The sequence below is a fragment of the Hermetia illucens genome, chromosome 5, assembly GCF_905115235.1.
Source record: "Hermetia illucens chromosome 5, iHerIll2.2.curated.20191125, whole genome shotgun sequence".
NCBI classification, from domain to species: domain Eukaryota; kingdom Metazoa; phylum Arthropoda; class Insecta; order Diptera; family Stratiomyidae; genus Hermetia; species Hermetia illucens.
Window position 1 is genome coordinate 40782372 of NC_051853.1, and position 16331 is coordinate 40798702.

Here is a 16331-nt window from a genome sequence, read left to right on the forward strand (position 1 = left end):
CCGTTGAGGATATGATCAGTTTCGACCCCCGCACTCCCCAGCTTTCTAACAAATGCCAAAACTAATGACTTCGAAAATTACTAGCCGAGACCTTTCATTTGACATCCCACGTGACTATATTTGATGTAAAAAATTGTACACTCATCTTTTCCATGTACGGGAAACCCCCCTCCCCGTGAGCGTTCAAAGTTCCCACCTTTCCAGAAAATTTGGTGTGAATCACTACAACCATCTCCGAGAAATTCGTATGAAGGACGAACAGACAGACAGACAGTTCCCTGTTAGACCTGGGTGAACATGTGAACTAGATAAGACGTACGCAGAAAGGCGATTTGTTCGTTGAGCTTAGACCTGGGGAGAGTAAGTCCCACGATCTACATAAGACGATCGAGTCGTCACGGGACAAACCAGCGGAAGTAAAGCTAAGCCAGGACTCAATGCTGATCGAATGCAAGAACCTAGATGAGATCACCACCACGGAGATCTGCGAGGCCCTAAAGACTTAACTCGGGTTAGATTCGATCCTTGAGTCTAATGCATATGGTGGTACTCAGACGGCCACAATAGCCTTACCATTGTAAGAGGCGAAAGAAACTATTAAAGAGGTGTTTCAAATGCCTGGAATTTGGACACATCCCAAGAAATAGTTCAGGCAAGTACGATAGATCTAAGTTGTGCCGAAGATGCGGCGAAGAAGGGCATATTGCCAAAAAATGCAAAAAATGCTATGCACAGAAACACAGGCACAGGAGGGTAACATCGACCATATCACAGGCAGTTACCGATTTCGGGGGTTTAAGAAGGCAATTTCAGCTTTTCGTAAATGAAGTTCCTACAGCTGAATTTAAATCAATGCCAGGCTGCACACGAACTGCCCCTCAAAGCGTACTTGAAAATAAAATTGAGCCATTACAATTACAAAGATTTCTACAGTGGTGTCTTTGTATCAGACAGGAGCGGCAATCTGGACTTGCGGAAACCGAACAATCGAAAACACGAGCAATAGGCCAGAAGTTAAGGTAGGCGGCATTCACATATTCATCGTTGCGCTGAGCCTCACGCTAGATAAATTCTTACTGATGGTGGAAAAATGAACTTCCGAAGCAACCCGCCACAACCCAATAATAATAGCTGGCGATTTTAACGCTTGGGTCGAGGATTGGGAATGCTAGGGGCTGAATATTGCTCAAAGTATTTGCACGTTTGAATGTCGTTCTGGAAAATACTGGCTGCGTCAATACTTCTCGGACACGGGATATGGGATCGGTAATAGAGCTTACGTTTGTTAGCGATACATTATCTAAGGATCTCCAATGGCAGGTGAGCGAGGAATATACGCACAGTGACCATCAGCCTATCATCTGATATCATGAAAACTACAGTAGCGGGTTGGACATCCAAAAAAATGGGCAAGCGAATGTCCGAGGAAATACTTTTGCGGGAAGTGATGCCGGTAGGAAATGCAGAAGAAAATATGATGCAGGTTCTTGAAAGGATACAAAAAGCGTGTGACTGTTCCATGCCCCGCAGCACTGTACTCGAGATACCAATGCGCAACTTCTGGCGGAATGCCGAAATCGAAGAACTTCGTAAAGTTTGCCTTAAAGCCAGGAGACACAATCAACGTAGCAGAAACCGGCTTGGATCTAAAGAATTGCACAACCGATATAAGAAGGCCAGGAAAGAACTATAAGCAGCCATCTCTAGACGTAAGACTGAACACTTCAAGACGACTTTAGCCAAATTGGGCGCTCCGAAATACCTGGTGCAGATAGTTATAGAATTTCTCCGGGAGAGGATATTGTGTTACGATTCGGACGATGGACCTAAGACGTATAAAACAACCTGCGGGGTTCCACTAGGATCAGCCCTCGGTCCTCTACTGTGGATAATAATGTATGACGGAATTTTATAGTTGCAACTGCCCAAAGGAGTGACAATCATTGGCTTCCAGACGACATCGGGGTGACTATCGTAACAAAAGATATTGATGATGTCGAGGTACTCACAAACGAGGTAATTTTTGAAATTAGGTCTTGACTAGTGGAAGCTGGTCTGACGCTCGCAGAGCATAAAACTAAGGTAGATTTGATCAACATGCGAGGGAAGCAAACATCGATAAAGGTAAGGATTGGTGAACACACGTAAATACCTAGGAGTCATGGTTGACCAAAAACTGAAAAGGCTCCTTATCTCGAGAGTTGTCAGCTCCATCTTGCTCTATGCAGCTCCAGTCTGGGCACTGTCTTTTAAGTTAGAAACAAATAGAAGGAAAATCGCAGGTCCATATCGATTGAGTGCATTGCGAACATCGTGCGCTTACCATAGAACATCAGACAAAGCAGTCTTTGTGATAGCAGGGATTTTCCCTATCGACATCTTGGCGAACGAGGGGCGACGCCTCTATGACCCATCATATGCAATCGGCGAGTCCTATACCTATCGTCGGCAATTAGCATGAAGTGAATCTATTTAGGAATAGCCAAAAAGATGGGATGATTCACCTAAAGGACGATGATCGCACAGGATTATTCCAGATATCACAAAATGGATCAAACGAAGGTACGGTGAGGTTAGTTACCACCTAACTCAATTCCTGAGCGGACACGGAGGGTACCGTGCATCCCTTTATCGCTTCGATCGTGACGACTCGTTTTATTGCCCGACAAGCGTGATGATTCCGGAGGATGCGGAGCATGTTGTTTTTAACTGCCCGCTGTTCGCTGTACACAAATCGAAGGCGGAAACTGACAGCCGGACACGATTAACACCTGAGAATATCGTGGACCACATGCCAGCCTCTGAAACATCTTGGAGGGCGGTGCAAAAATTATTGAAGGCAATCCACAATCATGAGGCGCTGTTCGTAACTGATCCTGCCTCGCGACGTAATACTGAAATGGGGTCCCGCGGGGTAAGCGAAGCAGAATGAGGTGGTTTTAGTGAGTAAAAGTCTGACATAACCGTATGGCAGGAGCCAGCTGTAAAAAAATTACAAATTGCCAAATAGATAGACAGGCAAGCAGACAGACAGAAGACCGATTTTAATAAGGTTTTGTTTTACAAAAAATCTTAAAAATAAAACATCTTTACTTATACGTCCAGATTCAGGTTTCTTCCTTTTGAAGAATGAGGGGTAGAAGGGGGTTGAAAAAAGGAATAGGCAGGTGGAGGAAAGTGCTAAGGGGTGGTGGGAAGGTATAAAAAGATAGCAAAGGGCTCTGGAATGTCGGTTTTTGCCGAAAGAAATAAAAAAGAATGCTGATTTTTTATGGTCTTTTTTGATAAAAGCACCCCCTGACCCCTCGGATCCCAAAGATGTTTATCGTAGGACATACATAGTCTTTATCATTATTTTGCTGTAATTTGAGGCTATAAATTGGTATTCTTCGCTGTGATATGAGCAGATTAGACGAAATTTACCGATTTCACCTCAATTTCGGTCAAAATGGGGATGTGACAGAAAAATGGAGGGTGACGGAAAAAAACGGAAGTCATATCCTAATTCAGTGACTCAAAATTAGTAAAGATCACCCACGAGAGTGTCTGTCCACTTTTCCCATGGTGACCAGTGTAATTGCACAAATTCAACCAACTGTGAGACAACTCACCCTGGACTTATCTTTCCTTGCCAGATTTTGATACGGTCTTCACATTATTATTGAAGTGTATATATTTGATTCGGTTCGTTGTTCAAAACTGAGTCGGAAATTAGATACCAACTCTTCGACATTGTAACCACCCATTCCCATGGAACTTACTTCGACCACCTTTGATCTTATCCAGAATCTTGAATTGTAAGTCGCAGCTAAAATCTGCCCGAGAGCAGTTATTCCATGCCAGGACACGTGCATATGCTTTCTTCCTTCACGAGTCACTTTCTGTAAAAAAAAGATTAATATCATGAAATATTTGAAATTATTTCAGCATAATTTGCATAGCCCCCGCGTTTTGAACTCCACAGTGTGAGCTGCTTCCCAGGCGAAGGCAGCCAATTCGCTGAATCTTACACAAATGAAAAAGCTTCACTTTCTCAGGATTTCTCGCGAAAAAAGCATCAAAGTGTCCTTACCGTCGACAAGCGCAGTTAATTGACCGATTTAGGGAGCCTCCCACATTACAAGTACGCGTGCAAGGAGCACAATGAGTCTCCAGGTTGTTTCCTCTTGGGCGTTCTTACGAGCAAATCCGAGGCGGAAGAAAGCACGTGGCCGTCTGCCCGCTTGGCGCGAGTGTCTCTGAAACAAAAGACGAACGACTCGAGCGCTGCTAGCCAGCATTGGCCCCCAACCAAGGCCGCGTCGCATGTCGACGGGACGTTGGAGCGCGCGGCGCGAGCAACAGACGAGCGCGGACGCCACGCTCCGCGCTGGCACGAATCAGCCGCCATACGCCAAGCGCTCCACTGAGGTTGGCGGAGAGGCGTTTGTGCTCCAAATTCCGCGTCCACGTGGACCTGACGCAGGTGCGCGGGCGGGTGGCGCGGCAGCGGGGCGCGTCGACCTCTCGGACACCAGTGCCGGCGTTTGTGATTTTTATCAGCGCGAAAATGGGTGGGAGCTAGGTCGAGCGTGTAACGGGTTCGCTTATACGCTTGCTCCACAGCTTTCTCACTCTGCCACGAGAGGGCTGTGGATGCGCTTCGATGTGGCAGCGGCGATAGCGGTGAGGCTGGGGAGTCCGTTGGGGAGCTTCTGCGCATTTGCGCTTGCGATGGTGTTGGAGTTGGGGGACAGGTTCTGGCCGCTCTCTCGGCGCCTCGCTACGCCAGCGCGAACTGGCCGGAGATGCTTCGCCAGAGAACCAACAATTTTAACAACAAAATGCTGGAGCTGGCGTTTGGCGTTTAGTTGTGTGTCCACATCCGGCTAGAAAACAAGTCATACTGCACGTGAAGTGTTTCTAGAATCGGCCACGAGGTCGCGCCACGAATATTCTGTACGGTTTATCCTGAAGGAATTCGCCGCAATTTGAATTCGATCTTTCGCCAGGAGCGGACATTGTTACGGATCACGCTTGCGGTAATCTGCCTTGGTTAGCGAAATTGGGTGAGAACGCGCCACCAATCGCAAAAGACCGAATTTCATGAATTGTTTATGCGAAATCTGCTTGTGACTGAGGACACCCCGCCTGAAATGACTGGTCGACACGGTCCCTGGTCCCGACCATAATTTGTTGATTTTTGAATTCGCAAAGGATCCCATGTGCCCGAGGAATTCGGAAATTGAGAAATAATTCCGTTCGGTGTGGAAAAGTGAGGAAATCCGCGGTGCAAGGGCGGGAAAGAGCGGCAAGAGCGCGAAGTGCCACTGACTAAGCGAGCGTGGTTCTGATAGTGAATGCACACACTGACGTGTAGTGTAGCGCCGCGATTTATTTATACGCTTACGTAACAAGTGTCATTTTGTTGTTGCTTTTCCATTTTGGACGGCAGTCGGTGGAGACGAGCCAGCAAGTGGGGAGCAGCCGTGCGGAGTGTTGGCGCGAATTAATTAAAGCCCATGTGGTCTGTTGCCCCTTGGCCGATAGAGATTTCATGATTTTCCCAGCCAGCGAGGACTGATCCTGGTCAATCCCCCGGGATACTGTCGCCCTGCAAGGACTCTACTGGAAGGCAGGGTAGCGAGCAGATCGCACTAGTGATCCAGGCGAAACGTGCAGGTCCGTTTTTTCGGAATTCGCCAATTCTAATACGCAATACGCAAACATCGCTCCGGAATTTTTTTCGTTTCTTACACGCTTATCGGCGGCGGCCGCCCCTGAACGAGTTCGTGTATTAGTTAGTCGTCTGTGTGCCAAGTATAAAAATAAAAATCCACTGAGTGTTAGTAGATTTTAATAAGCAGCAAAAAGCGAGAAAAAAGTGCGCCTTCATCGCATCGCCCGGTATCGAGTATCTGCGTATAAAAAAATTTATCTGCTACGTACGGGGCGAATTTGCATATGAATCTCCGTTTTTGAAAAAGTGCCGATCGCAGAGTCGCAATTGCAGAATTGTCGTTACCTTATCGGCGCCGTCGTCTCAGCGACAGAAAGTCGGTGGAGCCGTTCGCAAGTCTAATCGAGTTCGTCGCGGCCATCTGAATGTTGTTTTTTCTCTCGATCGATTTTTTTATTAGTAAACAATAGTACAAGAGTGACATCTGTGATCCACGTTTTGCATCGGCGGAGAAATACGACACTATCTATCATCCAGCTCGATCGTCTGGGGGCCCGGGCGCCTTGGTGCAAACGAGAGAGGTACACTGACAACCCAGCAAAATGCTAATATTTAGTCAATAAATTACAAACTTAGTTCTATTTGACTTTAGATTAAGATCGGGCAAACAGAGTGGAATGTGATCCGCTCTGCAGAAATGGGTCCAGGCGTAGTGCGGCCGAACCTCACGAGACGGGGCAAAATTAACTTTCCAGAATAATTCTATTGACCTCGGGAGCGAGTCTGGAGCTGCTCAGCGAATTATCAGTAACAATTTCTTATCACTTCGTGCTCGCCGACCCGGTTTGCTTGTTGTTCTGCTCTGTGCAGATCGTCTGACCCCCGAGCTGTGCACGCCCTTGATCACGTACGATCAGGAAGCATGTCAATAACATTTGTCCAGTGATATCGGCCGGGTAACGGTCGCCAATTGGAAAATTCAAATATGCCCTGAAATCTTTATCATGTCAATCACGGGGCTGTAAGTCAGCAGATTCCGTTGAGTAGACGCTGAACGAGCTTCAGGAGATTGAAGCATAAACAATCGCTTTATATTTAGAAATCAACGGTCTCTAACACAGATCTGTGAAAAAAGATTGGATTTCTGTGCGAACTTCTTTAAGGGGGGCGGTATAGTACCGTGTCCGGAGATTGGGAGGGAATCAAATTAAATGTTCGGCTCATTTTCGACGTTCCGCCCTCGGCTACAACCTTTTCTGTAACTCAAATCGTTCAGAAAAAAAAACATTTCTAAGTTCCTTTCGGAAATTGTTATAATCAAATCTGTAAGGAAAATTTTGGTCTTGATGAAGTAGAAATTAAAGAGTAGCTCTACCGACGAATCCGTTATAAACAGCGATGTATCGTGAAAAGTCTAGTTGCACTTACTGTAGCCCTCAATTCCACAACGAGGGTTTGAACATTATTTAACGGGCATACAGAAGTTCGCAAATAAAATGGATGCAAAAAATGAATGGCAAAAGATAGCTACTTTATTTATAGTTCTAATCAGTGCACTTTTATCTATTATCAAAGATGAAAAATAAAAAGAAAATGTTCCCATGCGCTAGAGTGATTATCCCCCGTGATTCACAACTGCCAGTAATAATATCGCTCAATATTTGGGCTGCGTTATTAGGATCTCGGAGCTAATTTCTGACAGGACCTTGACTGCAAGAATTCGATCCATGTTAAGAGGTATTACAATTATGTAGTCCTACGCAGATGCAGAGAAGGGTATTTTCAATGCGCAAATGCATGCAGTTTTCTAAAGGTGACATTCTGATCATGATGGGTGATCTGAATGCCAAAGTGACCTCTGACAACACCTTGTTTGGTCATGTGATGGAGAGGTATGGTTTCAATGACGGTAGCAACAACGGTGAAATACTTAACAACATTGTAAATTTAACCACTTCGTCATCGGTACCACACTGTTGGACCGGAGGACCTACCACAAGGTTAGTTCGGCCTCGGCCGGCCAACGACGAACAATAGACCATATCACGATACGCAATAGATTTAGGAGTTTTCTTCTGAATATGTATAACAAAAGGGGTACTGACATATAATAGTCTAGCAATATTTAAATAACTCGCTCGAAAATATTCATTAGCACAATTATGGAATTGAACGACAACCATATTCTAGGCGGAGATACAATGACTTAGAAAATAGATTTTCGCTGAAAACCAGATCTTTTACTAAAAACGCAAAAACATTTCGATATTTTCTTAAATTTTTTATTTTATTCGAACTATAAACTAGAAAGGAGCAAAAACAGGAAAATAATTTGATACAGCAAAAAAAAAACTAAATACCGTAGAATCCCAATAATTTGTATTCAGAAGGGACTGACGATTTGGTACGAAATATCGGGATTACCAATCATCGCGAGTGCAAAATAAAGAAAATTGACTCTGGGAACCAGCAAATTTGTACGAATTAGCCGAATTAATCGATGTACAAATTGTCGGGATTCCACTGTACTTATTGAATACTCCAGGATGACCAATTTTGTTACTTTACACGATAATGTGGAAAAATTAAGGCTAACATACCCTCCACTTGCATCTAGTATAGTTTTCACAAATTTTCTATGGTATTGTCACAATTCGGTTAGTGTCCCCGACTCGTTTTTGACCAACCGTCTTAAAACAGTTCAGAAGTGGGGTTAAACCAAGCTAATGGGAAAGCCAATCTAACGTTTTTGTTCCGCAGTCCTGAAGTCATATGGTGAGCGATTTTGCTGTACGGTGCAGGTCATTGTCCCATTGAAAGGCACTATCTGAAACACTGGTATTCAAATCTTTCATGGTACCACACAAATGATCCTGTGGAAGCTTAATATAAGAGTCTGCCGTCATTTTTCCTGCAATCTTTTCCAACCTCATAGCTCCTTTTCTTGTCCCAGCCCATAATTGAGCCTCATGCAAACTTCAGTGTGAACTCGACATGGTGCGGTTGTATTCGCGGTCATCCGATCCAAAATAGTTTATTTTGGACTCATCTCACCATATAAACTTCTCCAGTATTTTTTGCGAACGTCGATCGAATTTTGTGTTGGGTCCCACTGTCAACAAGGATTTTTAACTTTTGTGAACCCTCTAAGACCAGCATTTGTAACGTTCATAGAATAGTTTCTGAGAAAAATTCCAGTTTTTCAATGTATTGAGGGTTATGGTGTATTTTTACGGTATATTCCTATTTGTCCTTATATCCCTTACAAGGACCTGGTCCTAGGCTAAGAATCCGCTTGCGTTTTGCCTTATTTTTTATAGACAAACCGGAAAACTTGTTACGGGTCTTGCTAACTACACCAATAGAGATTCCAGCTTCCATTGAAATGTGCCAATATATTTCACTATTACGCAGTATCCCCTCAATTTCCTTGGGAATGTGGTGGCTTGTTCTCTTCTCCTGACGATAACAAGCGCAACCTCTTGATCATCATCAACGGCGCAACAAAGTATGATTTTGATATCATACTTGGGACAGGCTTCAAGGGTCCGCTCAACTCTCTCGTCGAAAGTATCCTTCTCCGACTCCACAGCCTCCTCTGTAGGGGCGTGAACTATTATGAGGCTTATATTTCTAAATTTGCCTCGGAAGCGCAGAGTGCATAGCCGTTCTCTTATATTTTCAAAGCCGATAACAGCAGGTTTCATTTTTTGGCTGACAAAGAAACTTACTCCGAGCACATAGTTTACTGGATGGCCACTATAATATACTGTGTAGTGGCTCTTCTCCAGGAAACCAGTCCCTGTCCAGCGCATCTCTTGCAACGTTGTTACATCAGCCGTATATTGGGACAGGGTATTGACTAGCTGCTCAGCAGCATTCGGTCTGTACAGGGAGCGCACGTTCCATGAGAAAATGCGCCTATCGTTATTCCGTTGTTGTTGCAGGGTTCGTCGCTTTGAAATCCAACCTGTCCGAGGCTCTTTCCATGACTTCGTAACTTTGGACCAACCTGGAGGACCAACTGGTATATTTTGCCCCGTTTTTCGTCGCAGGAGACTCACCTTCATCCTTCTCCGTCTGCAGTTTTTCATGAATTAAGAACTCCCAGCGGTCACCATGTGGAGGTGGAGATAGGGTTTGGTAGTAGAGCTGTTGGTGTTAGTTCAGCAGGCGTTTCCCAGGTTGTCACATAACCCAAAATTACTATACCGTTAGTACTGACTGAACTCAGGAATATATTGATAATGGAAGAGCGCTAACACAGATGCTATTTGTTGATTTGTACACAATGAAGCTAGAATATCAAATAAAAATCGTAACTAATTCGAACGTAATCAATTTTGTGAGTCATTGTGTATGCCATTTTATCCGCAGGAAAAAATGTTTGCGACAGAAATAGTGGGGCTGCACCATTCGAATCCGAGAGCCGACAGCGTTATCAACACTAAATAGCAATAATATATTAAGCCAGTTGGTGTGGAGTTGGCCTCAATTGCTACTGAAACTTGGCCGACTCAACGAAACATTCCCGATGTGGCTGCCAGGATATTCAAACATCACTGGTAATAAACAGGCTGACAGGCTAGGTTGCCAAGGATTTATATTTACAATTATGCAGCCAGAGCCAGCATTTGGCATCCAGCCATCCGCTATCAAGTCTACTCTTAAGGGTCATATTGCAAGGATTTACGCAGCTGAGAGGAGAAATTTGAACTCTTGTCGGCTGGCGAAAATCCTTGAGAAGGAACCCGGGGTCGCTTGAACAGCATTTTGTGGTTATTTAAAAAGTTGCACCTGAAAATCCTAGTATGGCTTGTAACGGGACACTATCCCTTAAACTACCATATGGAAATGGATTTTGGCTATATGTAGCCAATATGAGGAGGAGGAAGAGGCGGCCCTGCACTTCATATGCAGCTGTCCGGTATACTCAGATAAAGACACTTCGATGATGTTTTCTTCAATGAAGAATTTACGCACTCTCTGCCTCTGGAAAATGTCCTCAGATTCGCAAAAGCCTGCGAACGCTACAGGCGGGAAGCCATTGAACGGACTATTTATGGGGATAGTACAATGGGCCTAACTAAGACCTGAGTACTCGGAGCTAGGATTCCCTCCCCTTAGCTAAACTCAATTTCACCTAAATCCAATCAGAGATATTCTAATAAAACATGTTTTTAGCGTAACATTGGATGTAACAAGGCAACAACTTCTTGAAAATAAGGAGCTGCATAAAAATACTATGAGAAAATTTTGAAAACAGCAAATGCAAAAAACACTGTATTGCGTCTAAGGAAATATTTGGCGGATCAAATTGCAAGGATTCATGCAATCAGTTGAAGAAATTTTGATTTCTGCAGGCAAAAATCCTTGTGAAACAGCCCCGGTGCTATAGAGCAGCATTTTTATTGTCCCTTAAAAAGCTTTTACATGAAAACCCTAACGGGACACTGCCCCCTAAATTACCACATGGAAAAAATTCGGGTGGTAGGGTCGGTAATATGGAGGGGGGATAGAAGGAGACCGCCCTGCACTTCATATGTAGCTGCCCAGCCACCTCTGACGAATATGCCTTGGTTTTCTTCGATGAACCTGCAGCTCCTCCACTAACTACCCTAATTTGCGCTGAGCGCCATCAAAAGGGACTTTACCTCTAGCGCAAAAGAAATTGTCGGTTAGATTCCAAAACGAGGTGGATCGACGAATGTAAAAATCTGAGAGTTCTTTCGATAACTGCGAGCGTAGGCGATCTCGACGCGCTGGGCTCCTTGATCCTGAAAAAGTGAGAGATGTGTAGTAGAGGATACATCATGACTAAAGAAATTGTGTTGATGACGGAAACGGAATTCATCATAAATAGCAACAAATTCGGTACCGTATACCACATCGCGAAAATCTTGAAGGTGGTCGTAAATCTTATTCATGATAATGGCCTGCTGAAGAGGAGAAAGAATCCCTTTACAAGGATTCTCAAGCGTATAAGATCCGCTGAATTTGTACCTCTTGTGGGTAATATGGTAACTTACCGTAACATGGGGGTAGCGATTGCCCCAAAAACAGATGCGAAGTCATTGTACCAATGCGGAGTAAAGTGACTTTGGCCCCCTAGTATACCATTTCTGCAGAAAAGTCAAAAAGGAGAAGATCGTGAAGATTCCAAAACAAATCGAAAATCGCATGTTCAGCGGTTCTATTATGAAAGGTACAAAACCTTTCAGACTGCTTAGAAAAGAAGCAGGGACGAAAATTTAATTGTTCAATTTGTAGTTCGTAATGTACAAGGTGTAATCAGGAAGTATGGTCACGTTTCGAATTTCGTGGGATATCTAAAGCTGAGCTCATCCCGAATATATGCTCATAATTTCAGCCATGTAACAGTTTTTATTTGTATGTGAGAGTCATAAAGGTTAAAAGAATTTTTCATGGTTCGGCGATTTTTCGAGTAAAAAATGGAATTAGGTGCTCAAAAACACTTGACAGTGGCATATGGTGTTTCCAGTAAAAAAAATGTTTATAAGTAGTATAAGGTTTTCCAAGAGGGTCGAGCGAATTCTAATGATGACGAAATTTTGGGCATAAAATGTGTGTCAGCAAAGTTTGCTTCGAAACAACTTAATTATGACCAGAAGAACCCCCGCTAAGCATCGCTCAAGAGTTGCTGAGTGATGTCAACGATAATTTTGATTTGGTCAACTCCTAACTGAGGATTTATCCGCTTGGGGGATACATCAAAGGACGAAGATTCGCAACTATTGGAGAGATAAAGACTACATCGCCGGAAGAGCTCAAGGCTGTATCACTATGTGATAATCAGAAATGTTTCAACAATTAGAAGAAACGCTGGGAGAAATGACGGGAATTACTTTAAAGGGGACGATATAAATATTGTTGAATAAATAAATATTGTTTGATAAAAATCTAAAGTTTTACTTTTTGATCTGAGGTATGATCCTTCCCTATACCTTTAATATGTCATACCATCCACTTGAGTGTGGTACTGACATTTCATGCCTTGGGTTACAGTAAATTTGGATGAAACGGATAAATTTGGCCCACCATAACTTTGTTAATAATGGTGTAATTTCACCAAACTTTCCAGTATTGTGTCCTTTATTATGATCTATGTTATGCCAAACTTTATGGTTCTAAAATTGAAATGAATATGTAGATAATTTTGATATGTATACATCATATTGGAGTAGGTTCGCGATTTTTTTTTTCAAATTTTTGGGATAGGTATTTTCCGAGAATGGGTCCGTGATTCATAGCTGCACTTGTGCATCTCATTCTCTTTCCTTTATAACCAATGCCGCAATTTCGCCCCGTAATCGACACTTTTGATTTGATATCCTATATGACTATATAAGGGGAAAAGAATTTTAGGCGCCCAAGGCACTCTTAATCTCATCATTACATGATTCCTATCACCGCATGGATGGGAGTTCACAATCCTAACCATTCCACCAAATCTTGCATCAATAAATAAAACCACTTGCGTGCTGGAAAGAACACTACGAAAATTGAGAGCTGGGTGATTTCCGTTTTAGATTCTCCTATACAGACGACATTAGTACCTGTCGGATCGTTCTGAAATAATACGCGGAATTTAAATCCCCGCTCTACCTATTTTTCATCAATATCGAGAATACTTTCGCCAGTGTGACCAAGGGGCATTCCGGCGAAACTAACTACGTTCTTGAAATTTGCTTGCTCTCTCACCCTACCATGGATCTTTGCCAAATGGTTTGGGATTTGAAGACGGAAATAACCATAGTCGGACTGAAGATAAAGGCCAACCAAATTAAGGTTCTCAATCCGACTAGTCATTACACCCTTTCTATCTGCAATGCTGATAAAATACCAAGGACGTCGGACAGTTTGTATAGCGTTATTTCTACCAATGACACCAAACTTGTAACGAAGTTTAAAATTGAATGTTCTAAAAATGCTACGCAATGTATCCTACTTACAGTTCGTGTTCCAGGGCCTGACAACAGATTACAGCTCCTTGAAATTCCCCTCCTCGTATCTTTGCATCGAGTTTCGATTCTGATCGTGACTTAATTGCTATAAAGTCTTTTTTTTTAAGGTCCTAGAAATCAAGAGGAATTAGGCCGTGGCATCTAGCTGACCATAATATGGATCCGTACCTCCCGATCCAACAGCTTACAATTTTCTAGTTTAAACATTGCGTGCCAATTTTCCCAGTATAAGCATCCGTGCCTTTGCCACCACATTTGTTGCTGCTATCGTTCAGGCAAAGTACGCAGATGATGAAAACTTGTTTTAAAATAAAAATCGATGTGGAAGAACAACAGGATTCAAAGCATAATTGCCATTTCCACTGACGTTATGTTGGTATCGTTCTAATTCTATGCGAAATTGACTGTGTCCCTTATGGGTATTGAGTACATTGAAAATGACGCTAGGAACAAATATTTTTTTATTTGTCCATACTATTTTTGAAGGGAAATGATGATTTTGTCAATACTTACCCAAAAACTAAGTACAGAAACTTCCCCTTTGGTTGCACTAGTAATTTTCATTGATGTGGTTGAGGTGTCAACTGTCATCTTGGATAGCCCTCAACCGTTTAGTGTTAAATGCTTAACTCACATCGTGCCCTCCAATACTATAATGAGCATTCTGGAAAAGCAGGTTACTTCACCAACTCTACCAATACCGCCCCCTAAAGGGACAATGTTATTATAGCTATATGCGGGAATACAACCGTCTTTCTAGTGCTTTGATGCTCTGGTTGAAAAGTTCGCCTATTCGGAACACGTCCATTGTCAAAGTGGATTTGGCATTCACGAACCACCTCATGTCTACTGCTGGAGGCAAAACCATACACAGACAACACGTCGGCATATTCAATGTTCGGAAGGCATCATCTGACGTACGAAGAGCACTGGGATACTGAAGAACAACAAATTAAGACACACGATCGTTGGATCTCAGCAGAGATGTCAACGACCGAATTTCTTTTTCAAAGAAAAGACTAGACTCAAGTCTGGAATTCCTTTATTTTTAAATTCTAGCGTCTAGTTTTATGACTATAAATTTACATAGATTTGGACTAGCTGTTTTATAATAATATTAGGCTTTTTAAAACTACTAGACTAGTGTCTGCTTTTGTATTTCCTATTTTATGACATTAGCTTCCCTACTGGTTACATAGCCATTAGAGATTCTAACTGACGGCAAGCAGGAATGCAAATATGAGCCCGATCACTATCGCGATTCGCACACTTAATGGAATATAGTTCTAAATATAATAAAACAAACCGAAACACGTTTTTCAACTTTAATCAACTCATATTTACCTAAGAGAAATAATAATCGATGAAGGTGGTTATACCGTTTGAAAGCATGAATCTTCCAATCCAAAAAACATGGATTCCGTATTGATTTATTTGTTTAGGAGGCTGCTGTGAATTATTCGTGGTGTCTTATAGGGAATTTCATGCAGTTTTTGAATATGCTTGAGATATGTGTTTTCGGGGCATTGGAGTCGAAAAATTATGGAATTCTGACAAAAACTCCGTTCTTCAGCGAAAAACATAAGAAGATGGAAATATCGTATTAGTGTCACTGAACTAGGTTTCAGATCAGGTAGATCCCTTAAGTTTAAACATATCGTTCCAGAAGACCCTTTATGTTCCGGACCTAATTTGCAAATAACCAAAAAATTGTCAAAATAAGATATTTCTAAATGACCCTCATATATGTATATATGTGGGCTTCCAATAGCTTGGATTGTTCTGTTCACTTTATTGTCAAAAGAAAGGGAAAATCGACTCATTATAACTATGTTAGTAATAGTAGGATTTCCATTAAACTTTCCAGTGTTGCGTGTTGTTTACATAAATTCCAATCTTTTTACTTCCAAATGAACTTTAGGAAAGGGGGGGTGGTTCGTTTATAAATTTTCAAATGTAGCGTAGTGCACTTATAAACTTCATCAGGGTAGGCCCCGTTATGATTTTTTTAAAATAATTTTTGATTTTATATTTTTGACAACAGGAACTATTTTATATTATGGACTACATATGATATTTTGAGCTGCAAAGCTATTATTTTCCAAATAATATTTCAGCGCTTTCATTTGATACCCCGCATGACCACATCCTGGTCAAGAAACAATTTGCAATTCTCTTTCTCAGGTCTTTGTTTTGTACTAAGAACTTTTTGCAGTTTCAAAGATGAAAAAATGAAAATGAAAAGTGATTGTCCAGTCCCGCGATTCACAACTAAAAATAATACTCTCGCTGCATCACCGCACTAATCCATTCATTTTAGTGTGAAACTAATATTCTATCAAAATTACTCAGGAAGCGATAGTGGCGAGACATTTAAAGCGCAATTTCTACTAAATTTGTAATATATATAGGAATGCCCAGGAAAAAAAAGCAGTCATCAACCAATATCGAGTTGCAAACCCAAGACAGTCAAGTATGGTTGAGAGCTTTATTTGATACAGAAGGATTTCGAGGAAGGGGAACGCAATCCAGTGCTTTAAGCCAACTGGAAGTGTACCAGACCATGAAGCACTCAGCCATAATCAAATCGACGGCAAGCGACGAGAAGGCCGGCGAAACAACGGTGGCTTGATACGCTGGATGGGGATTTAAAAGTCTCGCGATTGCATCCAGATCAGCCTTTTGGT

General features: G+C 42.4%; 1 protein-coding gene across 1 annotated transcript in view; it reads left to right on the forward strand.

Annotated features, from left to right (window-relative positions):
- Positions 1-4826: 4826 nt before the first annotated feature.
- The window catches only part of LOC119656677 (forkhead box protein O), a 255751-nt gene continuing 244246 nt past the window's right edge, over positions 4827-16331 (forward strand). The window contains exon 1 of the mRNA XM_038063162.1: positions 4827-6240. The gene's annotated coding sequence lies outside the window, so the exon portion shown is untranslated. The remainder of the gene's footprint in view (positions 6241-16331) is intronic.